The following is a 27,737-nucleotide window of genomic DNA, read 5'->3' as shown; positions in this document are numbered from 1 at the left end:
TAAAATGCTGAGGGAAAAAATTTGCAGAACTGTTTTTTAATCCCTTGGAAACATGTTACCCTCCAGGCTAAACTGATCTTCAATATCAAGAAAAAATAAGGATAGGAGATTATCATAGATAATATTAAAGGGATGGAGTTTAAACCAAAGGAAGGAATAAAGGAAAGGTAACATCAAATGAGGTTGACAATAAGCTGTTCCAGGTACCAGGGATGGGGAGTAGGTAAAGGGGACGGTAGGCGTAATGGGGAAAACTGCTTAATGGGGAGTGAACGATTCAAGACAATTATGGCCTTGCTCTCACAGAATATAATACATATTTAAATGAGAATTTTCTATTCATGCACTAAAATGGAGTAGTCATTATCACAGAATTTTAATTCCAGTGCCCAATAATGAGTGCAGCTCTCCCCTTCCTCGGCTCCGTGGGGCAGACTTGTTTTCTGCCTCTCTGCTCAGTCATAAATCAACATATGTCAAGCTACCACGTTGAACCCAGCTCTGTTCACCCACTCACTATTTATTCCTTTATGTATATGATTGGTGCAAAGACACGGCAAGGAACTCTATTCCTTACATTTCTTAAATTTGCCTATTAATTAGGTCAGGGAGTTAGGGAAATGGGATAAGGGCATTCTGAAATCATTTTTGTTTGTTTGACTGAAAGCCGCACCAGTTGAAAAAAATTAATAAATGATGAGGTAAGTCTAACTAGAAGAAAAAGAGAACAAAGTTCTAGGCTAGGAAATTGTGATGAATAAAGTAACTTAGTCTAGAAGAAACTTTGATATGAGCTGGGGATATTGAGAATTAACATAATGACTGAAGGGAAAGGTACTGCGGGGAGATGGGGGAAACTAGCAGAAAATAAGGAACAGACAGTGCAGGCCTTAGAGGCTGGAAGATTGAGACGTACTTAGGGGCAATATAGAGCTTTTGTGTGTTGTTGAGCAGTAGTGAAGTTATGCCAGCCGTATTTTAGCCCAGGAAATGTCTATAAAACGAGTCTGGAGGATCACCAGAAACCTTCAGCAGTTGTACAGCTATGAATGGACACTGGTCTTATTTGGAGTGAGAAGGTAGAAAAGAGAACATTTTTAAAGTTACTTCAAAGCAGAAAAAGATAGAACTTGATTACATATGAAAAATCAAGATGCAAACCCAGTTACTCCCGTGTTTCTACCCTAGGATATGAGCAACATGGTAGCTATTAGTAAGCCTGGGACGGGGAGGTGGGGGGAGTATCTACAGAAATCCTTCCGAAATCTGCACCATTTTTCACAAGATATACCCGTGAGAATTCAGCGTCCTCCAGGGAGGAGGCTCTAGCATGTTTGCATTTCACTCCGTTTCAATCTACTTCATCATTCATGTCCTTACTCCCCCCCACAACCCAGCCTTCCACATAACACAGCATCCACTATGCAGTTAGTTGGTCTCAAGTTGTGGGTCCCAGACTAGCATCCTCAATATCACTTGAGATTTTCTTAAAAATGCAAATTCTCGGTTGCCCCTACCCCCCTAGAATGAGAAACTCGAGGTGGAGCCCAATAACCTGTATTTTAACAAACCTTTCAGGTCATCTGTGTTTGTTATGCTGTTAGAAGTATGGTTACCTGCTGTCATCTTCTCATGCCTGCTCTCACAACCAAAACCCCAGTTCTTCACCCTGTCTCTCCTAGCAAGTCTCAGCAATGGATGTTGGTCTAACTGACCACCTCATGTTGAGACCTTAATCTCAGGACTCTTTTCTGATTAAGTGGCCCCAACGACATCACTGGAAACCTGGGAAGTTCAGGTATAAACATCCTCTCATTTCATTACCAGCACACTTCATCCAGTACTTCCATCAGTGGGCTGCTCCTGTTCTCCCTGGTCTACATTTGTCACCGAATTCCTAAGACGAATTTATTTTGCCTGATGCCTCCTGTCTCCACTTTGTCCTTAAGTAATAGCAGTAGATTTCTCTGTGGACACTAAAGCCTGTGTGAAAGTGACGAGGCTTGCCGTGCATGCCCTTATGTGAACTCAGTCCCCAGCAGTTAATTCTCTCCCTGGGAACCCCTGCCAATGTTTTTGATCGTTCCAGGTTTCTATCTGCTTCCTGCTACTCCTCTGTTTCCTGGGCTTCCATCTGGCACCAGGGAACACATCCTGCCTCCTGCCCGGAGCCAGCACTAACACTTTCAACTTTCCTGATTATTGCTTATACCGAGTTTCATTTACACAGAACACTAAGTGACAAATGTGTTAAGACACTTTGGAGTCATTCAGTAGCTACATAGCAGTCCTTAAAAATGTAGAGATAAAACAGAAGGGTACTCATCCCCCCACTATCCATTTTAACCTCACTCTGTCACAAAACTACTGTCTATAAAATTCTCTGAGATAGAAAATATTCATTTCCTTATTCATAGGCTATCTATACGCCATAGGGGGAGGCCATGTGTATCACAAAGTTTTCAAGGAAGCTGCTTATAAGGGGATGACTATTGGAAGAAATGCTTAATGTTCATTTTCATTGAAATATCATAAATCCAGTCCATGGGGATCTCACTAAAACCATGAGTCCTGTATTGATTCACTCACAATACAAGGTACTTCTTGGCATATGCACAGTACCTAGCCACTTTTTAGTGTCCTTCGCTATGATTGCATTGACATACCTTTCTGCTTTTATGATTTTTTGTAATTTTTCTCAATAGACATGCATTACTGTCATAAAAATGGGAAGAAAAACATTTTTAAAAATTTCATTTGCAAGAATATTTTCCTCAAAATTCCACCACAAATTCAGTCAATAGTAAAATGTAAATAGGCAATTTAAAACATTTTAGTATAACATCTTCATTTAAAAAGATGCAATGTGTATTCTTCTATATTCTCTGTCCATGCTTCAGATGTAATCATTAGAATAGGTTTTTAGAGTGGAACTACTAGCTTAAAGAGCATGAAAAACTTTAAGATGATATATGTTGCCAAAATTAATTGACTTTAATTCTTTTTTTTAATGGAGGTACCAGGGATTGAACCCAGGACCTCGTGCATGCTAAGCATGCACTCTACCACTGAACTATACTCCATATATGTATGTATATATATATACACGCACACATACATACACATACCTACTTCTTTTGCAATTATTGAAGTAATATAAATTTAGAGTCGAGTATAAGGAAAATGCAACAAATTTTAAAGGAAAAAAATCACTCATAATCTCAGTCCTAGAAGTAACTACTTGATGTCTCCGCTTCAGTCTTTGTGTTTTTTAATGCATTGATTTAGAAAATAGTCATTCCATTTAAGAAAAACAGTTCTATGACTATACTTTAATAAGAAAAAATAAGTTGAAAAATTCAGAGGAATAGGAAAAAAAAAGAAACACAGTTCTAGGTTTGGGTTCATATGTATTAATTCTGCAGAACACTTTGTGACCATTTTTTACCAGTAGATTAATATGTGTTTCAGGTCAATGGTGTTTCTTTTCTTATTTCTATGATTAATGCTTCTGTTTTTTCCATCTGCTCTATTTTTCCTTCTGGGATTTTGATCGTAATTTAGATTGAAATCCCTAATATGACTTCTCCGTCTGTACTCTTTTCTTTCAACTTTCTTATTTCTCCATCCTTTTCTCCTAAATCCTGATAATGTTTTCCACTAGAATCCAATTTACCATTGTGGTATTTTTATTTATAATAAGAAATATATATTTGATCATCAACCTCATTTCTGCCACAAAGCTCTTAAAACCCTCAACATTTCCTAAAAGTTGTGTTTTGTTATTCATAAGAAGCCCCTTTCAAACTCACTTGAGTTTATGTTAACGAGGTAACTCTTGCAAAGCCCTAAAGGATGGAGACTGTTTGCCCGGGGAGTCAAACTTGTGATTAGAGGTTTGGCACTTTCAAACCAGAAGAGCATAAGGAATTGAGAGAATTATAATACGCACATAGTTACAATGCAATCTTCTAATAGAGTTTTTAAGCTTCCACACCACCAGCAAGAAAGCAGCACTTTGTCAGACTGATGAATTAATTTAACATCATGAAAAGTCATTTTCTGGTAGCTAGATTATGCCATTACCAAATACTGCCACTGTGAATGATAAATCCTGCTTCAATTACTGCCATAGAATTTTGTAAAATCAGTGATAATTGTTTGAAAAAGAGCTCTTTTCTAGCAATTCCAATGTTTGGGTGTTAAGTATTTAGACTCCCACACGTGATTCTTTTCTAATATATTTGTAACTTTGGAGAGTAAAATTTGTAATGAAATACAACTTTCAAACATCTCTCAGCATGTGAAAAAGGGAACCATCCTATATTATGGGTAGGAATGTAAATTGGTGCAGCCACTACGGGATCCACAGTATGGGCGTTCCTTAAAAACTACAAACAGAACTACCATATGATCCAGCAACCCCACTCCTGGGCATATATCTGGAAAAGACAAAAACTCAAATTGAAAAAGATACATGACCCCAATGTTCATAGCAGCACTGTTTACAATAGCCAAGACATAGAAGCAACCTAAGTGTCCATCAGCAGATGATTGGACAAAGAAGATGTAGTACATATACACACAGTGGAATACTACTCAGTCATAAAAAAGAACGAAATAATGCCATTTGCAGCAACATGGATGGAACTAGAGATTATCATACTAAGTGAAGTAAGTCAGACAAGGAAAGACAAATACATATGGTATCACTTATATGTGAAATCTAAAAAAAAAAAAAAAAAAAACACACACAGATGAACTTACTTATAAAATAGAGACTCCCAGACATAGAAAACAAACTTATGGTTCCCAAAGGGAAGGTGGGGAACAGGGATAAATTAGGAGTTTGGAATTTGCAGATACTAACTACTATACATAAAATAAACAAGGTCCTATTACAAAGCACAGGGAACTATATTCAATAGTTTGTAATAACCTATACTGAAAAAGAATATATATATATATTATATATATATATATATGAATCAGTATGCTGTACACCTGAAACTAACACAAAATTGTAAATCAACTATACTTCAACTTTTTTAAAAAGTAGCAAAAGCAAAAAAGTTACATTGTTACTATTTTCCTAGAACATTTTTGATTAATTCATTATTTATTCTTTCTTATTTAACTTCTGATTACTGGTTTGTCCAGAATTGGTATAATTTTATATGACTGTCATATCTAAATATAATATGAATTTCAAATAATTAAATTTCTAAATAATAAAGTTTTCACTTAAAATTTACCCAAAATGATTAGATTTTAGTTGTAATTTTTACTTATAGTTCATTTCATATGGCAAGAGAATGATGTCCATTTGAATTCAATTCTGACATTTATTGAGGTTTTCTCTGGGTTTAATATATGGTTTTGTAAATGTTACATTGAAATGGAAAAGCACAGTCATTGAGAAAGGTAAAAAGTTCAATATTAAATCAGTTTTACTATAATATCTGAATCCTTGCTTTCCCTCAAATTTTTTATTTTGAAAAATTCTAATCTATAGTAAAATTAATAAAATATCCCATATACCCTTCACCTAAATTCACCAACTGTTAGGATTTTACCACATTTCTATGTAGACAGGTACAATTGTATATGTTTTTATGTATCTTGAGAGAGAGAGAGAGACTTTTTTTTTTGCAGAACCATTTAAAAATCAGTTTTAGGCATAAAAACTTCAGCATATATCTCCTAAAAACTAGAACAGTGTTATGCATAAACAATTCTATTACCAAAATGAAGAAATTTGGTTGATTTAATTATGTTTTCTAATATATAGTTCATATTCAAATTTCCTCAGTTGTTCCAAAATTGTCCTTGATAGCTTTGTTTCTTCTAAGTTGATAGGAGAAATTATATGCAGAAAACGCATTTTGATCAACATCCTTTCATGATTAAAAAATAATTCTCAGCAAATGAAGTCTAGAAGGGAATATTCTTCCAATAAAATGTATTTATTAAAAAAAACTATTGCTAATTATCGCATGTAGTGGAAAATTATTGAGAGTTTTCTTCCTGAGATCAGGATATACTGGATATCCATCAGAACCACTTTCAATTACATGATATAGGAGATCCTAGCCAATGCAATAACCAGAAAGTAAATATATATATAGTATAATGGAGAAAGACATAATCCTGTATTATTCATAGATGACATGACCGCGTACATAGAAAAACTAAAAGAATCCAAGCTGTCAAAATTAAAGAGAGGCTTAAGCAGTTGCTGGTTATGTGCTCAATATATTTCTACATATTAACAATAACAACAACAACAACAAAAACTATTGAAGAATAAAATTAAAAGCAATACCATTTACAATAGCATCAAAAAGTATCAAATACATAGGAATAAGCCATTGAGCTGATACACAGAAAACATAAAACATCACTGAAAGATACCAGAGAATGACTAAATAAATAAGGAACTGGAAAACTCAAATGTTAAGATGTCAGTTCTCTCCAAATCTATTTATAATAATTCAGCGTAACTCCAATTACCCAGCAGGTATTTTGTGAAAACTGGTAAACTGATTCTAAATTTATAGAGAGAGGAAAAGAACCTGGAATATCAAAGCAAATTGGAAGGACAAAGTGGGAGTTTCTACACAACCTGATAACAAGATTGATTACAAAGTGACAATGTGATGCTGATGCAAGGATGAGCAAACAGACCTATGAAACAGTGGTCCTTGGTTACGACAGCCTTGGGAAACTAGTACACTGGGACACCTGATGCTCGGCCTGGTTAGCCACCATGCCCATCCCCACAGGCTACATACAGTCTAGCCTCTACATCCCATATCTGCTCATATATTCCATCACCCTCTCTCCGCTGGTGATGGTAGGATAGTTTCTTCCAATATACCCTCAAAAAAACCTCTTATCTTTATCTGTATCTAGTGGGCTGTTGATCTATGAAGTATTTGTTTAATTTCAGTAATTCAGGTGTTCATTTTGAGGATTTATTTTCTAAATTCTTGTGGGTTTTTTTTTCATAATTTTTGTTTCATTTGAAATCTATTATTTTAAACATATTTTTGGTCAATTTCAAATTGTTCTAGTGTTTCCAATTCTTAGTGAGTTAACACTCATGTTTATGGCATTGACTGATTTCCTCCCTCAATTTGTTTTTTGTTTGTTTGTCTTCAGCACTGACTGATTATTCTATGAGTGTCTCCTATGCCTTGAGTTTAAAAAGTTTCATATTTGCACCTAAGAGGGAACCAGACTTCTCATGGCTGACTTTTCCCCTATCCCAAACCCTGGACAAGGAACCACTTCCCAGCTCCTCAGGAACAGTGGGTGGAATGATCCTAATCTGTTAAACCAGGGCAGCAGGTGAGGCTCCAAGATGCACTTGGGACACTCAGTCCTAGTTTTTTCACTTTATGTGTCCCTGTGTCACTATTTGCCCATTAGAAACGTGGTCCCCAACCACTGTGGGCTTTAGTTCCTTCTTACCATTCTCATTTTTATTTCCATTTTTGTTTTGAGTACTGGTGATTATGGTCTTTTGAGCTCATCTATGTAAGTATTTCTAAGACAGCCCACTCACATAAGCTCAGATCATCACATTTTTAAAAGATCAAGTATTTCTTTTAAAAGACTGTGCTATGTACTTTAAGTTATACCTGATATATTTAGTCTTATTTATGTCAAATATGATGGTTTTTACTTTTTTGGCTTCCTTGGAATTTCTTTTGCTTGCTTTCTTTTTCTGCACCCTCCTTGGTATTTGAGGAGAAGTCAGGGGAGATAAAAATCAGTTATTCTAAGCCCTAAAGTCTTTGATTCAGCTGCTATAAAAATTTTATTTAAAGTATGTTATATGTGTTAAATATCACCTAATTTTTAAGGAAAGAAGCTGTTGATACACATCACATGCTTTTGATGCTACAGACATTAGGTTAATCTTTAATCAGGGAAGAAAGAAAATTTTAAAGTATTTGAGTGACAGTTTCCACAAAGTTTATTTTAAATTGATGTTTATTACGAGCCTTGTCATCATAAAGTTAGGCTTCTGAGTGTATCTATTTACTAAAAAGGTCAGTGATCTCCCCTGCATTATTCAAAAATCTGTTTTAATAATTCTGAGGACTATTGACTTGTAATGGTAAAACTATGGTATTTGATACAGAAAATGACAAGTGTTTGATACAGAAAGAGACAATAGTGTTTGTTTACTTAATGTTGAAAACTATATCAGAAAAGGTTGTATTTATTTTTTTCAGTCTCCAAGACCCTATTGATCTCTTGGCCTTGTTCCCCGACCCCATCTCATTTTTTTCTCTCATTCCCTCTCCAACCACAAGGGCCTCCCAGCTCCTCCTAGAATACTTCAGACAGGCTCTGAGCAAGGCCTGCTTGATCCTCGGCCTGGAGCACTCTGTCCTGATATCGGCATCCTTAATTCCCTCACCTCCTTCAAGGCTTTACGTACAGATCATGCTCTCAACAAGACCTACTTCCTCTGACCACCCTGTTTAAATTGTAACCTGCCACCACCCCAGCCCTTCCCATTCCCTTCAACCTTATCTTCTTTTTCTCTTCGATAGCTTAGCACTGTCAGTTACCACTTATCACCCTCTAAAATATATGCTTTATTCGTGTTGTCATGTAACTTATCATGTTTACTATTTATTTCTGTGCACACACACCCTGCCCTGGTCCCCCAGGGAGGGGATCTTTGTGGTTCATTATTGTTTAATTATTGACACAGCTGCATCACAAGGGCAGAAAATAATACAGAGAACACAGTAGGTACTCAAATAGTTGTCGAATCTTTTGAATTTTTTCCCCCACTGACTGGCTTCACTAATATTACAATCAGTTTCTCAATCAGCATTAAGAGTGTTACAGTCTCTTAAAGTTAATAAAAGTATTTTTAAGCTTCTCTCAGCAGACTTTATATGTGTAAAAATAACTAATAATAATATGGCATCATTTAAAACGATGTAGATTTTAATCTTCATTAAGTCAAGCATATATCAGGAGGATACTATTGAGGGAATGTTTAATTAAATAATTACAAGACGAATGTCCTGCAAAAAAAGATGTTTTTAGAGGAGGAAATTTCTAACACCTGGGCCCTACAAAGTGCGGTATAGCCCATGAATCCCACATTGTAAGTCCAGGAAACCAGTGCTGGCTGAAAATAAATCACTTAGACACTTTGAGCAGATGGAGTAATCTATAAAAGCCTTATACTCAGATTTATTTCTGCAATTCCCCAAGTTTGTATATTCAGGGGAATATTACAAAGAAATGATAATAGTTGGGGGAATTTTAATTTATTTTTAAAATGCTTCTTCTGGATGTCCACTTTAAACAAATAAAAAATCAGACAAAAGTGTAACAACAATCTTCAAACATCGGACAGCAGTCAGCACAAAGCTGTGATTCCTGAACAACGGGAAACATGCAGCGTGGGCGCTCCCACCGCCTAGGCTTCCGGCCTGTAGGGAATTCCCCCTAAGAGAGCGCAGCACCCCGCATGCGCCCTGTAATGGGGCCCTAGCCACGTGGTACCCCAAGTGTATTTCTCTTTCTCCTTCGACTATGAAGTCCTTCTAGAGAAGGAACTCTAACCCATCTCTGTATTCCTAAAACGTACCACAGAGACGGCGCTAAGTAAACATTTGCGAAATGAAATAAACCCTGCAAAGAACAGGAAGTGAAGGAACCAACGTTTACAGACTGAGAACGCACTTGGTAGCAGACGCACTTAGCAGCCTCAGCAGCCCTGTTGGAAAGACCTTTCCCATTTGGAAACTCGACAAGTTCATTAACTTGCCAGAGCCACGGAGCTCATCAGAGGCAACTCCACCACATGGGCTCTTCCTGCCCCATCTTGCTTCCTCCTTCTTAAAACAGATTCCCTTCTATAAATTCTGCGTCATTTATAAGCCCTTAGTTGTAAAGCATAACCGCTACAGCAGGAGTTTGAGGGTATTCTTGGGTTCTTTAAGTGGGCAAAGTTGAGTAGAAAGATGAAATAATTTTATGAGAGAATTTTCAAATAAAGGAGAAAGCAGTGTATCCAAGAGCTATTGGTTTCTCAGAAGGTGAGAACCCAACGTTTATTTATCCCAAGTGATGTGCACTGGGCTGGCTCACTCTTTCTTCCCCAGACACTGCCTGATTGACTTCTCCATTCCCTTCCTAAAATATCCGTGTTGGTACCAGCTTTTCCCAGGGACTCCGGTTTCCAGATGCTGAGTATGCCTCCTGTCCTAATTTGCTGCCCGGGATTCCACAGCCACTCGGGAAAATTTCACTCATTAAATGATCTATGTAAATAGAACAATGCTGAATAGGCATGGACAGTGAGAAGACTGCTCCCTCAGTTGAGAACAGAGCCTCTGAAAGGAATTTCAAATGAAATGGAAACGTCTGAGCATCCGTTCTGAAACAGGAGATGGGCTGAAAGAGACATTAGTCTGGGCAGTAGGAGACTGCTTCATAAATGATGAAGGTGACCATCTAGGCGTGGTCCTCTTTGCTGACTGACATCAATATAGGGAGGTCAAGTGTATTTCGTTATTTGCATTCTGTGTATATTACTTTTCAACCCACCATTATTTCTTGTGGAATCGTTCTTTGGACTACTAACTACAAGTTTTTCCTACCAAGCTACAAGGCTGTACCATCAGAAGTACCTATATCATTTAAGATTGCTTTTTGCAAAAACCATCTTATTTTCAAATTTCAAGTTTTCTGTAAAAATAAAAGCATACTGAGTGTGTCAGTTTCCTTGAAAAGCTCTTTAGTATTTTAACAAAGTTCTCATCTCAAGCCTTTCCAGGAAGGAGAGAGAGGGAGACAGAGAGAAATAGAGAGACTGAAAGAGGAAAAGATTGAGAGAAAAAAAGAGGGAGAAACTCTGCAGAGTGTTTTCCAGACAGTCAAGGACATTTAAAGGTGGATACATACCATTCCAAGAATGTATGTCTCACAGGCACAGAGCAGATACAGCAGTGACGTCTCCAGTCTGATCTCCCCTTCTCATTCTACAAAAGGCAGAGTGGACCTACTCTTCCTCTCAAACAATTGTTCCTTTTCATTGCTTTCTTTCAAAGCAGTAGTTCTCAGATGCTGACCCCGGACAGCCCACTTCAGCATCCCCTAGGAACTTGTTAGAAATGCAGACTCTCTAGCTGCCCCAGATCCACTGAATCAGAACCTGGGTGTGGGACTCCGCAAACTACATTTAACAAGCCTTCCGGGTAATTGAGAACCACTGATGCAGAGCAGCTGTTGCCAACTTGGCTGCAGTTTGGCTCCTCTGAGGAGTTTAAAACTACAGTTGTTGGGGTGCTGCCCTCAGATACCATGACGTGATCAGTCTAGGGAGTAACCTGTGCATCAGGACGCTTAAAAGTTAAGCAGGTGATTCTAATGTGCCGCAACTTTGGAGAACCCTTGCTTTAGACTTTGTTTCACTCCTTGCCCATGAAAGTAAGTCTGTCTGGAAGAAGGTACCAGCTCAGCGGGCTGGACTCACTTATAAGGAAACCGATGGCAGGTACCCTTCCAGGAGAGACCTTGGTCATGGGTAAACCCAGAGGCCAGGCTCCCAGAATTCCCCTGGGCCGTCTGAATCCCGTAGGCTTCGCCTGAGCACCCAGGTGTCCTGCATTCCACTCAGAGCTCAATCCCAACTGACCTCACCTGACGCAGTAAGTGGGCAAAGACTGGTGGGGAATGATGAGATTAAACTCGATGCTTATTTTTGATGCTACTTTTGAGTTTCAGATTTAAGGATAAAGCTTTTTCTAATGGATGGAAGTTAGCACCTTGGTACCTAAATTTGTGTGTCAAAATACAAGCATAATTTATGATATAAAGCATATGTTTTTTCTATTCTATCAAGTGGCCGTGAGTGGACCTTCTCTGAGCTCCCATAAGCACTTTATTTCAGCACACGTGAGGCTGTCTTCCAGGTAACACGGAAGACGCGTTGCTCTACAGCTCTCACTGCCGGTAGGCTGCAAACAGAGAAAGCATTTTATGCGCCTCTGCATTTCCAGAGCCAGGGTTCAGCAGCCACTCTTTAATATTTGTTGAATGAGTCAGTGAATGAACTATGAAAGCTACTCTCAATCTCAAGTAAGAATTTGTAGAGTCTGTCAGCAGCCACACAAAACAAAAACAAAAACAAAAAACCAGATTCATGGCTTTCAGCAAGACAGAGGCTATAAAAATGGAGTTGACACAGAGACGGCTGAGACCATCTCCCTTCTCTCAATTTTCCCTTGTTCTCAACAGGGTAACTAACTGATCTTTAGAAAACCAGGAGGTTGAAGTTTTTTGAAAAGAAGTTCTGACCATTTAGGAAAAGGAGTGTGGGATGCACTTAAATCTCTTCAAAATCAGTGCAATAACAGGGTAAAATATTCTTCAGGGAAGCTGCCTCTGCAGTACATAGGGTTACGTAGTTTTGTCCACACAAATTACTTGGGCGTGTGTGCTCGGGAAGACAGTGAGATACAAACACATTTTTTGCACGGGGTGGATATAGCTCAGTGGTAGAGCGGATGCTTAGCTTGCACAAGGTTCTTGGGTCAATCCCCAGTATTTCCATTAAAATAAATAATAATAAATAGATAAACCTAATTTCTGCCCCCTCCACAAAAAAAAAAAGAAAAGAAAAAAACCTAAAAATAAAAAATTTAAAAAACAAATATGTTTTTGCAAATAATCGAATTTCTGAGGATACTTTCTTCATAGTTAACTTAGGACCTAGATTCTTAACATATTCTCTTAAAAAAAGGAGGCATTGACCCTTTTTTTATAAAGGGTCAGATCCTAAATATTTAAGCTTTGTGAGCCATGTGGTCTCTTGCGGGCAACCACTCGACTCTTTTGTAGCGGAAAAGCACCCTAGGCTATCCGGAAATAAATGGGTAAGACCGTGTTCCAGTAAAACGGAATTTACAAGACAAGGTAGTGGGCTGGATTTGGTCTGTTGGCTGAATTTTGCCCACGTCTCATCTAAATGAGCCCTTATATTGGGGCCTACTTCCCTTTCCTGTGTGTTATGTTTAAAGACTGTCTGGGTTTTCAGCTTCCAGGTCGCCAAGGGCTCGGAAGGAGACATTCCTGACCTGACCTGTCCGTAGCCCCTTGCGGCAATAGTCATTAAATTCAGAACACAAAGCCAAGCAAAGCCCTTTTCAGCCCTTGACCTGAATCCCCTAGTTCTTCTGTTTAATTTCTCAAGTTCCTTTTGCATTTGTGTTGGTTATTCTTGCCTCTGTAGCCCAGATTTTTTTTTTTTAAATGTGGAGTGCAATCCCATTTTACCTGAACCACACACAAATGTTCGCAGTTCATCTATCATCTTTCTGAAACAGAATCCTTGCAGGTAAAGCCCAAGAATCACATTTGAATAAGCAGTCAGGCAGCTGCGATCCTGCTAAAGTTTGAGAATCGTTGCCACCTGCCACCCCCTCTCCCAGCATCATCTCAGCTTGAGTCAAGCCACTTCCATGGAACCAATAGCTTTGGGAGCTTCTCACTGGGGGTGGGAACAGACTTCCTAGCACCCCATTCCTTATATTTTAATGTGGCTCTAAGATTAATGTTAATGATGGTATCTATAGTTCTCGGCTGAGTTTGAAAATATCATAGAACACCACTTATATGTGGAATCTTAAAAAATGATACAAGTCAATTTATTTACAAAACAAAAATAGACTCACAGACATAGAAAGCAAACATAGTTACCAAAGTGGGAAGGTGGGGAGGGATAAATTAGGAATTTGGGATTAACAGATACACACTACTGTATATATAAAATAAACAACAAGGACCTACTATATAGCACAGGGAACTATATTTAATATCTTGTAATAACCTAAATGGATATGAATCTGAAAAAGAATAAGTGTATATATATAGAGAGAGAGAGAGAGAGAGATCTGTATAACTGAATGACTTTGCTGTCTACCTGAAACATTGTAAATCAACTACAGTTCAATTAAAAATAGTACCCCTGCCAGATAGTCCTTAACAGAAAAGCCCCCAGCTTTGGAGACAAGCCTATCTGAGGCAGTAGGCATTGCCAGTGGGCACATTATTGGGTCTCTCTGGGTCTCAATTTGCTGAATTTTAAAATAAGGATAGTACTGGGGGAAGGGTATAGCTGAAGTGCTAGAGTGCATGCTCCGCACACAAGAGTCTTGGGTTCAATCCCTGGTACTTCCTCCAAGCGGAAATCAATGAAGAAACCTAATTACCTCCCCGTCAGAATAAAATAAGGATAGTATTAAATTCTTGCAGGTTGTTGAGAAGGCAAAGTGATATAAAATATATAAAAGCACTGAGCACCTGGCAAGCGCTCAAGAAAGGACCACTCTATGGTCCTCCTCCCCCAAACTCATCCCAGTCTAATCAGAAGGAAAACAGTAGACAAATTCCAGTCGAGGGGTAATCGACAAAATCTCTGACCAGTACCTCTCAAAAAAGGTGGACATCATCAAAAACAAGGGAAGTCTAAGAAACTGTCACAGCCAAGAGCAACCAAAAAAAGACATGATGACAAAATATAATGTGCCAGTGTGGATAACATCCTGGAATAACACAGGAACATGAGGAAATCTGAATAAAGAATGGACTTTCAGTTAATAACCATGTATAAATATTGGTTCATTAATTGTAACAATTATTGCATTCTAAATAAGTTGTTAACGTAGAGGAAACCAGGTGTGGGGCATCCATACCAAGAAATATTACTCAGCAATGAAAAGGAATAAACTATCAATACAGACAACAGTATGAATGAGTCTCAAACACATTATAAGTAAAAGAAGCCTGATTCCAAAGCCTAATGCTGTATGATTTCATTTACATAATATAATGGAAAAGACAAAATTATAGGACAGAAAAGAGGTATGTGGGGCTGAACGTGAATCATGTCCAAGTCTTCCCAGATGGTCGTCTTAATTCTGTCATTCTCCCTAAACGTACAGCCATCCAGATACTCACCTCTTCATGTACAGGCTCAAATTACTGAGTCCCTAAATGAAGCTACTTTGGTCAAGGTTACATTTTTTAATTGTCAGTAGATAAATAATGCTCCAATATTTTGCTCACATTTTGTTCCCCATAATTGGAATAGCTCCTTCATTACCTTACAGCTTTCAAAATTCTACTAATAATTGAAAACCCTCAAGCCATTACAGACTAAGTAAACATCCCTGTGCAATCCTAGAACTTGACTTGTCTGGATCTCACATTCTGGCTACTAGTTGTCATATTAACTCTCATTTTGGTAGGTGGTTTGCATGTTACCTGTTAACCCTTATTACCTCCATTTGGTATGTGGAAATGTATATAGTTTTCTCCATTTTATAAATGAGAAAACTGAAGGTCAGAGGTCAAGTTACTTCCTTGAGATTGTGGATACTAAATGGAGAAACTGGGAAACCTGGAAATGCTGAATCCAAAGGTTGTCTTCTTTGTGATATAATTCACTCTCTCTTTTATATTGGTTTAAATTTGAATGTCTTCATTCTACAATTAAGCTCCTTGAGGACAGCAGATCTTTTATATACTTACAAGAATATATATATATATATTAGTTTTTGTTTTCCAAAGTGGCTGTAACATTTGCATTCCCATTAACCATTAACAATGTACAAGAATGCATCCATGTGTCATTTTGTCTGTTTTTAAAAATGAACTTTATTTTTTAAGAACAATTTTATTTTTTAATTTTTTTTTAATATTTAACATAATATGTGTGTGTGTGTGTGTGTGTGTGTATATGTACACATATACTCTTGTATTCCTCAGTGTGTGAAACAAATTGTCTTAAAGATTTGGAATTATAGCCGGGAGGAAATCCCCGCGTCTCTGAGGCTGTCGCCCTCCTTCAGTGACTAGTAAACCAGGCAACTTTGTAGTTAGTTAGCCTATGTGAGCAAGTGTAGACTTCATGGATTTGGTGGATAAACTTTCTGAGCATGTTCTCATATAAAATAAAATGAAAATTCTGAGTCCTAAAAAAAAAATGCTCGAAGTATAACTAATCAACATGAGAGGAACATACCGTTTTCGTCCTTACCCAACCCAAATCCTGTGTACTCGTGACATACTTCAAATATTCTTTGAAGTCTTGAACTTCACTTCTTTCTCTTGGGTTTTTGGTTCCCTGTTGTTTGTTCTTTCTTTTTATCTCTTGCTGTTGATTTTTCCCTTTCTTTTGTTTCCAGTTTTATATTTTACATAAACAACTTTTCAAAAATAAAATACTCAACACAAGTGGACCAAACTGAATTACAAAACTGTGATTCTGAAAATGAATGTTTTATAATACAGAAAAATACCTCCATGATTGCGAGGTGAAAAAAAAATTTAGATATTCCTTCATTAGTAGGATTTGTTTAGTTTCAAATTTGCTTTAAATCACTGGCTAATTTGAATTATATTAAACTAACATCTATTTTTGAAATTTTCCTTCACTTTTCCACATGACATAGGAAGCCCACTAGGTCTTTCCTTTACAATCAACAAAAGACTCTACAAAAAAAAAAACCGATTCGCCCTGCCTGCTTTTGCTTCAAGAATAGGGGGCAGCTTAAATAAGATCTGAAGGTTCAAAATACATTGAATAGACAATATAAATCTTTCTTTTTACAACTGCACTCTTTTTTATATATATATGAAATGGAACTCAAACTCCCTTCACCCTAATATTCCAAAGCCTAAATCTCAGCGTTCTCACTAATACAATGGTTAATTAAATGTATATTTTTGGTTTTTTAAAGTGAGTAAATATATGTGAAACAACTCAGAGTGTTATAGAGTAGCTGCCTAAAAGTGATGGCTAATAGAATCTTATGTAATACAATCCTGTAGGTCATCCAAACTTTGAAAGCACATCTAGATTCCAGTAAGCATCTCTAGGGTATCTGTATTATCCCAACACATAATACTAAGTACTATTATTTCTGAAACAGTTCTTTAGGTATGTTTATTAAGCAATTATATCAATGAGTGATGTCACTTTTAGCTATTACATTGGAGGGGTTTCTGTTTGTTTGTTTATTCAATTTATTCAAACTGAAAAAAAGCAAAAACAATTCATCCATTTCTCCCACCCCTACCCGCACCTTCCTGCCTCTGGAAAGCACCAGTCTTTTCTCTGTATCTATCAACTTGGTTTTTTTTTTTTTTCTGGATTCCACATATAAGAAAGATCATATAGTATATGGTATTTGTCTTTCTCTGTCTGACTTACTTCACTTAGCTGAATGCCCTCTAGGTCCATCCATGTTGTCACAAACAGCAACATTTCATTCCTTTTTGTGACTGAATAATATTCCACTGTGTATATACCACACCATAAGTTCCTTATCTGCTCATCCATTGGAGGACACTTAGGTTGTTTCCATATCTTAGCTATTATAAATAATGCTGCAATGACTGTGGGGGTGCATACATCTTTTCGAATTAGTGTTTTTGTTTTCTTTGGATAAATACCCAGAAGTGGTATTGCTGGATTATATGGTAATTCTGTTTTTAATTTTTTGAAGAATCTCCATATTGTTTACAATGTGGCTACACCAATTTATATTCCCAGCGACAGTGCACAAGCATTCCTTTTTCTCCACATCCTCTTCAACAATTATTTGTTGCCTTTTTGATAATAGCCATTCTAACAAGTGTGAGGTGTTATCTCATTGTGCTTTTGATTTGCATTTCCCTGATGATTAATGACGTAGATCACCTTTTCATGTACCTGTTGGCCATCTGTATGTCTCCTTTGGAAAAATGTCTATTCAAGCCCTCTGCCCATTTTTTCATTGAATTGTCTTTTTGCTATTAAATTATATGAGTTCTTTATATATTTTGGATATTAGCCCCTTGTCAGATATATGATTTGCAGATATTTTCTTTCATTCAGTAGGTTGCCTTTTAATTCTGTTGAAGGCTTACTTTGCTGTGTGGAAGCCTTTTATTTTGATGTAGTTCCACTTGTTTATTTTTGCTTTTGTTGCTTTTTATTTTGGTGTTGGATTCCAAAAATCATCACCAAAATCTATATCAAGACGCATACTGCCTGTGTTTTCTTCTAGGAGTTTTATGGTTTCAGGTCTCGAACTTAACATTCAAGTACTTAATCTATTTTGAGTTAAGTTTTGTGTATGGTATAAGATAGTAGTCCGTTTCATTCTTTTGCATGTGGTTGTTCAATTTTTTCGATCATCATTTATTTAAGAGATTGTCCTTTCCACATTATATATGCTTGGCTACTTTGTTGTAAATTAATTGGCCATCTATGCATGGATTTACTTCTGGGTTCTCTGTTCTGTTCTGTTAATCTATGTGTCTTTTTTATGCAATATTTTTGTTGTTTTAATTACTATAGCTTAGTAATACAATTTGAAATCAGGAATCATGATGCCTCCAGCTTTGTTCTTCTTTCTTAAGATTGCTTTGGCTATTGGGGTTTTTTAATGGTTCCATACAAATTTTAGGACTATTTGTTCCATTTCTGTGAAAAATGTAATTGGAATTTTGATAGGTTTTGCATTGAATCTGTTTACTGCTTTGTGAAGTATGGAAATTTTAACAGTATTAATTCTCCCTTTCCCATGAAAATGGATTATCTTTCCATTTGTTTGTGTCTTCATCAGTTTCCTTCAAATTAATGTCTTATAGTTTTCAACATACAAGTCTTCACTTCTTGGTTAAATTTATTCTTAGGTATTTTATTCTTTTCAATGCAATTGTAAATGGGATTATTTTTTAAATTTCTCTTTCTCGTAGTTCATTAATAGCATATAGAAATGCAACAGATTTTGTGTGTTGATTTTGTATCATGCAAATTTATTGAATGTATTAGCTCTAACAGTTTTCTAATGAAGTCTTTAGGGTTTTCTGTATATAATATCATGTCATGTGCAAATAGTGACCATTTTACTTCTTCCTTTCCAATTTCAATGTGTCTTATCTTTTTCTTGCCTAATTGCTCTGGCTAGGACTACCAATACTATGTCGGACAACAATTTAAATCTTCAGTGTGGCCTTTATAATGCATGAGAAATTGCTTCTCTAGAGATTTTTTAGAGACACTTCCATTTGTACCTCAGATTTATGTCTGTAAAGGGTTTGGAAAGATATTAACATTAGGTTAAGTGTTCCACCTACTTGCCAAATCAAGTCTAGCATGTCTTCTCAGGATTCTTGGAAATAACTAAAAGATTAAAGGAGGTTGGCAGAAGCTACCACCATTTCTCTAAAAAAAAGAAGTGTATATAGCGAGTAAGCCAACCTAAGGTAGTTATTCATTCAGACAGACTTTTTATTCCAATGCTGAGGTCACTACTGATCTTGAATGTTCATTTATACTTACTTTGGGGAAAAGGGGCTTTAGATTGATTTCTGTAATTCCTCACATGTGCACATTTGCTTTTAAAGGTGTACATAAAGCTTCAAATGTTAATAAATATTTATTTTGATACATTCCGCTTGTCATATTTTTTCCCATCCTATAAAGATGATTTTCATAAACAAGAACTAATTATTTTACAACTAGAATATTTAGTCAATGATGCTTATATAGTAAGAGTAAATTTCAGCTAACTTAGTATACTAATACACAGTATACTTTTTATGCTATTTGTAATACTTTACTTTCACATGCCTACTAAAAGTACTACAAAGCCTATTTGAAATGCTAATTTAGAAAAAAATTTTACCATGCAACAAAACCTTTATTAACATTTTGAGCAGGTTCTGCTATTACTGAAATTAGTAATTTTTAAATTGGAGCAAATGGATAGAGTGCCGAGTAATGCCATCACTGGGCACTATGACAGCAAGACTGATGGATCAACAGCCACCCCCTCAGATGGAGGACCAGGTGCAGGGTTGACTTTCTGGATGTTGTAATTAGAAAGTATGAGGCCATCTTCTAGCTGTTTGACTGCAAAGATGAGCCTCTGCTGGCTGGTGGGGGATGCCGTCCTTATCCTGGATCTTTGCCTTCACATTCTCGATGATGTCAGTGGGCTCCACCTTTGAATCCAGGCTCTGCTATTTACTAGCTGCATGACCTTAGTCAAGTTAAGTAACACTTGGAAACCAAGACGCTTGAGTTCTGGACCCAACTCTGATACTGGAACTATATATAATCCCACGGAAGTTCTGCCAGGCTGTACCAGGCAATGAAAGTTTCTACAGATGGTGTCTAGGCTACTGTCTAAATCAATCTATGACCCTAGGTCTAAAATTGGTAATTTGGGATATGACCATGAAAGTGTTAGCTTTATGAGTGTGAGAGGTGGGGAGAGCTGAGAGGGTGGAACAGCTGAGTACATCTAACTGAAACCAGTGACAATTACGGCAGAAACCACATCGTCTCATTAAAATGGAAGACTTCCATTTCCTCTTTGGAGAGTTTCATGTGGGAGCAGCAAACACGAAAAGGCGGTCAAGATGCAGCCATTTGGACCCCGTAGATGAAGTGCTGCCTTTTTCCTGACCGAAAGATGACGACCTGGCTTCTCAGGGGAATGCAGCTTGCCAAGAAGACTTCTCCTTCCCTTTCCCGCCAGAGGGCTGGGTTAACTACTGCAGACCAGGGGACATGGGCGAGCATGCCCTCCAGATAGGGCATTTCTTCCCTCCCCTTTAAGCCTTAGTACCGTGGGAAGCATCAAATAAACGTAAGCCTCTGTGTTTAACCTAAATAACATGCACATATTTTATGTACCTTCACAGACTCAAAGGCACAGTGCCTGAAATGAATCTGTAACCAAATCTGCGAGCTGAGTCACTTCCATCACCCACTATCATTTAGTGGCAAAGCCCCACATGCTTTAGGCTCTGTGGGAAACTGAGAGGCATTGTAGTCAAAGAATGCTGGTCACAGCAAAATACACACATTTGACTGCAAACCTTCCTGTATTATCTATTTTAAAAACAGAGGGTACTAGGCGATCCCTCAGTTCCTTCCAACTCTCAACTTCTCCTTGCATGGGGGTGTGTTGGAGCTGGCCCCACTACCTCTCAAATGCCAATTATTAAATATTTAGAAATTTTACAAGCCAGTGGTAAAACCATGGATAACATGAAATTGCTGTGTTTGGAATATTTACAGCCCAGTAACTGGCAAAGGACACAAAGGATTTTTTTTTTGAGGGCTAGCTTACCAGCATGCCACTGACTATGAGCCATTTAACCAAATACCGTCCATGAACAGGGCACAGTTTTAGATGCTGTAGGACAGTATTTCTCACCCTGACACATGGCCACCTTCCCAGGTGGCGCTTGAAATGCAAGGATACATTTTTGTTTATCAAAATAACAGATGGGCACGACAGGCATTTAATGAGCACATGCTTGTTGTGATACTGTCATATGAGTTTCTCCAAAATGAAGAAGCATGGTGTCTAGAATGTCGAGAGCAACCCCACTGAGAAGCAGTACAAGCAGCACAAATCTAGTGGTTGCCTTCTTTGAGTCTCTACAGGAAATAACATTTACATGGAAATTATCATCCACAGAACTAGCAAACAGAAGCAGATGAGGCATTACCCCAGGTAGAAACCTGCTGATAATTTGTTCCTCAATTTCCTAAACTTGGTCTCCAGGTGTCATTCACCTTTTCTCCTTGAATCTTTCTTTGTCTTATTGCTGTCTCAGCTCTAAATCACTTATGAAAAATTTCTTTTAGTCTGGGTCTCCTGAGACACTGTATAAGGAAAGGGTTGTGTTAAGCTGCAAGTAATGGAAAACCCAACTAATAGTTAAAATTTAAGCATGTGATGATTTTTTTTCTCTTATACTGATGTCATGAGGTAGACAGTTGCTGGCTTTTTTTTTTTCAGCAGCTCAAATAGTGGCCTCTTCCTAGTCGTTTCAAGTTGCATAGGAAGCTTCACTGATCAAGACCATTTCCCCAGGAGGACGACGAGGAGCCGAATCAGAAAAGGGAATCATCTGTATCCAAAAGCAAAAGGCTTTTCAGAAGTCCCTAGTAGACTTCTGCGTATCCCTCAGGAACCAGGCTGTATCACGCAGCCACCCTAGTTGCAAGAGAGTGCAAAGTTGGATTTTCGCTTCCTGTACTCTATAATAAGAGGAAAGCAAGGGAAAGTGGGTTGGAATGAGTGATAAGGAAGCCAAGCACAGTATGGGTCACATGCAGAAACTTCCCTGCCAAACTTCAGAGAAGACAGATAAAATGCAGGAGTATTAAAAATGTGGAAATAGGCTTGCTTAGAATGGATTCTTATTGTAAAACAAATACAACATAGTCACAGGTTAGTTGGCACACTTCTGGGCACTCATCCAGAACTGCTTTCTTCCACTCTGACCCATTATGATGATCTCTGTCAATAATCACCCTTTGGACTCCATAAACAGTATATAAGTATATCAAATCATCACGCTGTACACTTTAAATATTTCGGGGTTTTTTGTCAGTTATAAATCAATTTTTGAAAGCCATGGCACCATTAATAAAAGAAGAGATATAGAAGCAAATATTGACAATGTGCCCCCAAGTACTCACCAGGAACATTCTTTCCAACGGGTTCTACACAATGTTTCCTCTGGCATTCTGTTTCTACTGTGCAAAGATGAACCAAGCCATGTCAACCATTAATCATGTTTTAAGTCCCCCTGAGTCACACCAAACATCCTGGGGAAATGATTTCATTTCTCTAGAAGGTCTGCCTTTAAATGTTAGAGCCTTAGGCCTTAGAGCAGTGATTCTCGAACTGTGGCATTCAGCAGAGGGGCCTGGTAAATCTGAGTTTATTGGGCCCTACCCAGAAAATCTGAGTCAGTAGGTCTGTGGCGAGGCCCCAGAATTTACATTTTTAACAGCTCCCAGGTGATTCTGGTCTGGTGATGCGCTTTTGTTAAAAGGATGTAGAAATCAATTTAAAGGTGGTAGGATGCTGAGAAAAATTACATCTGATATTTGACCTGTGAAGAAAAAGGCAGGTGATCAGAAAAAAAAGGGGATGGAAGTGGAGAGAGGAAGCCATGAGGGGAGCGTAAAACATGTGAAACAGCCACCACAGGGAATTACGAGCATGTTACCGAATCCACACTCCTCCTGCTGGCCGCACGACAGAGAGATGGGTCGTTGGGGCAAATACTGACTTTATTTGGAAAGCAGCAGATGGAGAAATGGTAGATGAATATCCCAAAGAACCATCTTGCCTGAGTTAGGATTCATGCTTCTTTTACATCAAAGGGGCTGGAGTAAAGTCAAACATTTCCTGGTTCTGGTCAGCCTCCAGAGGAGGGGATGTGTTAATATCGTCCTTCCTGCAGTCACTCACAGGTGGGCCTGGTCAGGATGCTTCCTGTGAGCTAAACAAAGGTATTTTAGCCTAACACTCGTTGCCTGGGAGGGAGGGTTCACAGTGATGGACCATTATGTATAATTCAAGCTTACAGGCAACCTCCCTTTAGTGATTAAAAAGCAACTGAATACAAAAGTTAAAGAAAAAGAAACAGATCTAATATAGAGCCAGATTTGTTCTTCCCTATTACAAACACTTGCTCAGGGTTAACACCCTAACCGAAGTAACTCTGGTGACAGTTTTCATTGAGCAGTGACTATGTGCTAGGGATTGTGCTAAGAATTTTATGTACGTTCATCCCTCCTAAAACCCTGTGTATTAGGAATTTTATAAACCTCCCATTTTACAGAGAGTCAACAAGCTCACAGGTCTAGTAAGTGGAAAATCTAGGATTTAAAACCACAAAGTTTAACTGCAGAGTTCACAGTATCAGCAACTATTCTATTCTGAGTTTAAAGCATTAAACTTCTTTATGTTGAAATGAGTCTCATCCGAAAGAAGCCACCTGACTTCTCTCTATGATCAATACTGAGAATTTCTCGTGAAAGATCCTTTAGATTTTCTTGGTCTCTGCAGATAGAAACGAAGTAAAAGAGAGAGACATGAGAGCAGGACAGGAGAGGGTGAGCTGCTTTCTCTGGAAGGGCCTCACAGCTTGGAGAGTTTGCTATAATACAGCTGACCTTCAGCCTTGCAGATCAGCTACTAACCTCTCATGTCACCGATGGATTGAATGCCAATTCACTCGTTTACAGTGAAGGGGGAATACATCCTTTCATTGGTAACCAGAATACTTATACTTAACCCTCAGAGCAAGTTCTTCCAACAGTCAAAGTATCTGTGGTCCAAATTAGTAATCAGAACGCCACTTGGTGAGCAGTCAGACTAGAGGAAGTAGACTGAGACGCAGATATTCAGCCAGTAGACCATGGTATGGTTAGACAGGTCCTTTCAGCCAGCATGCATTCTGATATCCAGATCCATGCTGTACTGGTTGTTAAATATTTTTTGTGTGTGTGTTTAGATTACCAAGATGATGAAACACACAAAACCATGAATCACAGCTCCTCTATAGGAATATTCATTTAGAAACAAGCAGCAACAAGAAGATGACTAACGCTATAAAGTAGGGCATCTCATCAAAGAATGATATTATTAAATATTTAGTAGACTCTGAAAGTAGGAGGATATCCAAGATATTTTCAAGTGATACAGGCTTTTTTAATGTTTATGTTTTGGGCTAAGAAATAAATTTCAGTTTGCTGGAAACTTCAGCTATACTGAAGTGAATTTCCATGTGATTTAGATGAGAATATATACTAAGAAACAAACAACTAACTGTAAACCCCCTGGTGATGGCTCACCTGCCTCCATCTTCCTTTGGCAAACTAAATAAACAGGGTAATAACATGGTACTTATCTAAAAATAAGTAAAGAATAACTACTTATAAATATTCTAATAGATGTTAAAAGGGTCAAAAGTCAGCCAATTGGCCACATATAAAGGCAGAATAGGTTTTTATTTTGGTTATTTTGTCTTTCCCCCAAATGTGAATATATCCTTAGTGTGTATAATTAACAATTACACTCACAATATAAAGTCACACATTTTTAAAGATGCTCAAAATATCACTTTCCAAAGACATTCATACCAAACCCAAACACTGTTTTAAAAAACTGGAAACCAGCAGGAAGACAGCATCATCCACACTGACATACTGAACTGTTAACTTGGTGCAGTTGCTAGATCGGTTCCATTCAATTGCCAAAGCATGGCGTTCACTTAGGAACTCCCTGTTCAGAGTTACTGCTACAAAAAGGAACTGTCACCTATGAAGTAAGCTATTATCTCGTTGTTCCATCTGCACAAGACGCATAAGCATTGCCACAGAGATCACTGAACTCAGAGTTCATGGGAATAGTATTAAAAGATGAAAACTGTTTTTTATTGAAGTACAGTTGGTTTACAATGTTGTGTTAATTTCTAGTGCACAGCAAAATGTTTCAGTTATACAGATATATATTCCTTTTCACGTTCTTTTTCATTATAGGCTATTGCTCTACAGCAGGATTTTGTTGCTTATCTGTTTTATATAAGTAGTTAGTATTTGCAAATCCTGAACTCCCAATTTATCCCTCCACACATCACCCACCCCCCTTACCTCCTTGGTTGAAAACTTTTTAAATGCTAAAAATATCAACCTCATCCGCTAAAAAAAAAAAAAAAAAAATCAATTTTTTTTACTGCTATAATTCAGAAAGGATTTCAAAACTCTAAAAAATGCATACATTTTTCCTTTAACACATAAGTACCTCTAAGAGTACTTTTACTTACAGATTTTCTACAAGTATCAAGAACCTTTAAAAAAAACTTCCCTCAAAAATGAATATCACTTTTCAGCGTGTGGAATTTTAAAAAGTGAAGTTTGGACTATATGCAAGTTGAGCAAAAATAAACAAGTAAATAAGTAAACTGAGGCAATTTGCTACTCCTCAAAGAAATAAGTAAGATGCTGCCAAACTTATGAAATCCATTCACCAATTTTAAAAATAGACCTTAGAGGGGGCTGATTGGTAAGCTGGGAGCTGGTGCCATCTACTGGACAGCCACGGTTACTTGTCCCTACGTGTTTCTTCACCTAAATATTGTATAAATTATTATTTAATTCACATAAGAAATACATACACCTGTGAAAATGCCTGAGCGGTAATCTGAGAGTGTAAAACTAATGACTGTGTTTAGAGTGGAGCTTTGTTCTTTTTGAACAGCCATATATATTTTTTAAGAAAATAGATTGTTGCAAATACTTACAAAACACAAGAAATATAGAAACTTGAAAGACTTGGGCAAAATGGAAAAATGGATAGCACTAGCATGGGGAACGGAACTCTGGAGGTCACTTACCACAAGGAGGCGGGCATTGGTGATTGTCAGGGATCTGGCGGAGATTGTCACGGATCTGGTGCTGGCGACCAAAAGTCATCTGACCAGTCAAAATTAAAGACCTGCTTTTTCTGTTACTGTTTCCAATGACAGCTGGTTATCTAGCATAACATAAATCAAGATCTCCTATGAATTAGCACTAGGAGAAATTTACTCTCGTGGATTTACCACTTGGTGGCAATGCAAAGAAACTGGACCACAACGGAATTGACGGAGTCCAGCTCTTCCAGTATTAACAATGGGCTTTGTTTTCACGTAAAATCTCTCTTGGGCTGAAGGGGAGGATTTATGTATTCTGTCTACTGAGGAATTGTTCGCTGAAAACTGAAAAACTGAGCAGGTCAAAGAGTCCTAGAAAATGTAAAAACCGCACCAAGAACGAGAGCTATCGTTCAGCACAAAACAATTACGTGCAAAGGGGCTTTGATGGGCCACTCATCATGGCCAAGTAGAAAGACAGTATATGCTGGCGTTTTCATCCTAATATCAGTTCACCACTGAGCCAGGAGCCCGCTTGTTTGAGTTACAACAAGGGGCAACCCTCAGCCGGCATATTTAAGGTCACGGCTACCTCTTCCATCTTTCTATTTTTTATTACACTGCACGAAAATTTTTCACCAAAGGAGGAAGAAGCTGACAGTGAGAAAAAGAGAAGGTAAGAGAATAAAAGGTCGGAACCCACAGAAAATTAGATACTTTCCTCCGACTCTGGCCGGTTAGAATGACTTTTATCAGAGACCAAAAGAAAAGCCAGTGCATTTGTATTTCACACATATAAATACGGAAGGAACGTCTGCTCTCAAAAGCTTCTTCAGTGTTCTGGATCCAAAAGGGCATAAAACTTTCACTTCTTCTTTACTCAGACATTCATTAAGACCGCCCCAGAATCGAGGACAAAATGAGTCATCACAACTAACCTAAAGAGGAAACCCAGAACATGATTTTCACAAAATGTGGATTTTCGACTTCTGAGTGCAAAATATTCATCATCTTAAAGTGTGTCACAGTCATCTGCTATGTCCAGCTTGGTACAAATGTGATTTCATTCTGGGAAAAAAAAAGAGACTTTTTCATCTTCCTTAAAAAAAAAAAAAACTTATTTAAAATCATCACAACAGAAAATGACATACTGTACTTTAAAAGCATGATTTGAAATAGCTTGAAGCGATGTGCTGGCATTCATAAGCAAGCTGTAAATGGATCTCAAATGGTTAAAGCTAAAGGAAGAGCGTCCAAATAGTTTGTGATTTTTTAAGTTAAAAGATTAAAAAGTGTTCCAAAAAGTTGAAATGAATCCTCATAAAGATGAGGAAGTGTTTTCATAAATTTTATTTTTATTTTATTTCAAAATGCCTTTTGCCCATGATGGCAGGAAGGAAGAGGCAATGCTTTCAAAATATTAAAACGTCATAGGACATCTTTCCTGCGGTGTCATTTAAAACGGG

The sequence above is a fragment of the Camelus dromedarius genome, chromosome 28, assembly GCF_036321535.1.
Source record: "Camelus dromedarius isolate mCamDro1 chromosome 28, mCamDro1.pat, whole genome shotgun sequence".
Classification (NCBI taxonomy): domain Eukaryota; kingdom Metazoa; phylum Chordata; class Mammalia; order Artiodactyla; family Camelidae; genus Camelus; species Camelus dromedarius.
This window is presented reverse-complemented; position numbering follows the sequence as displayed.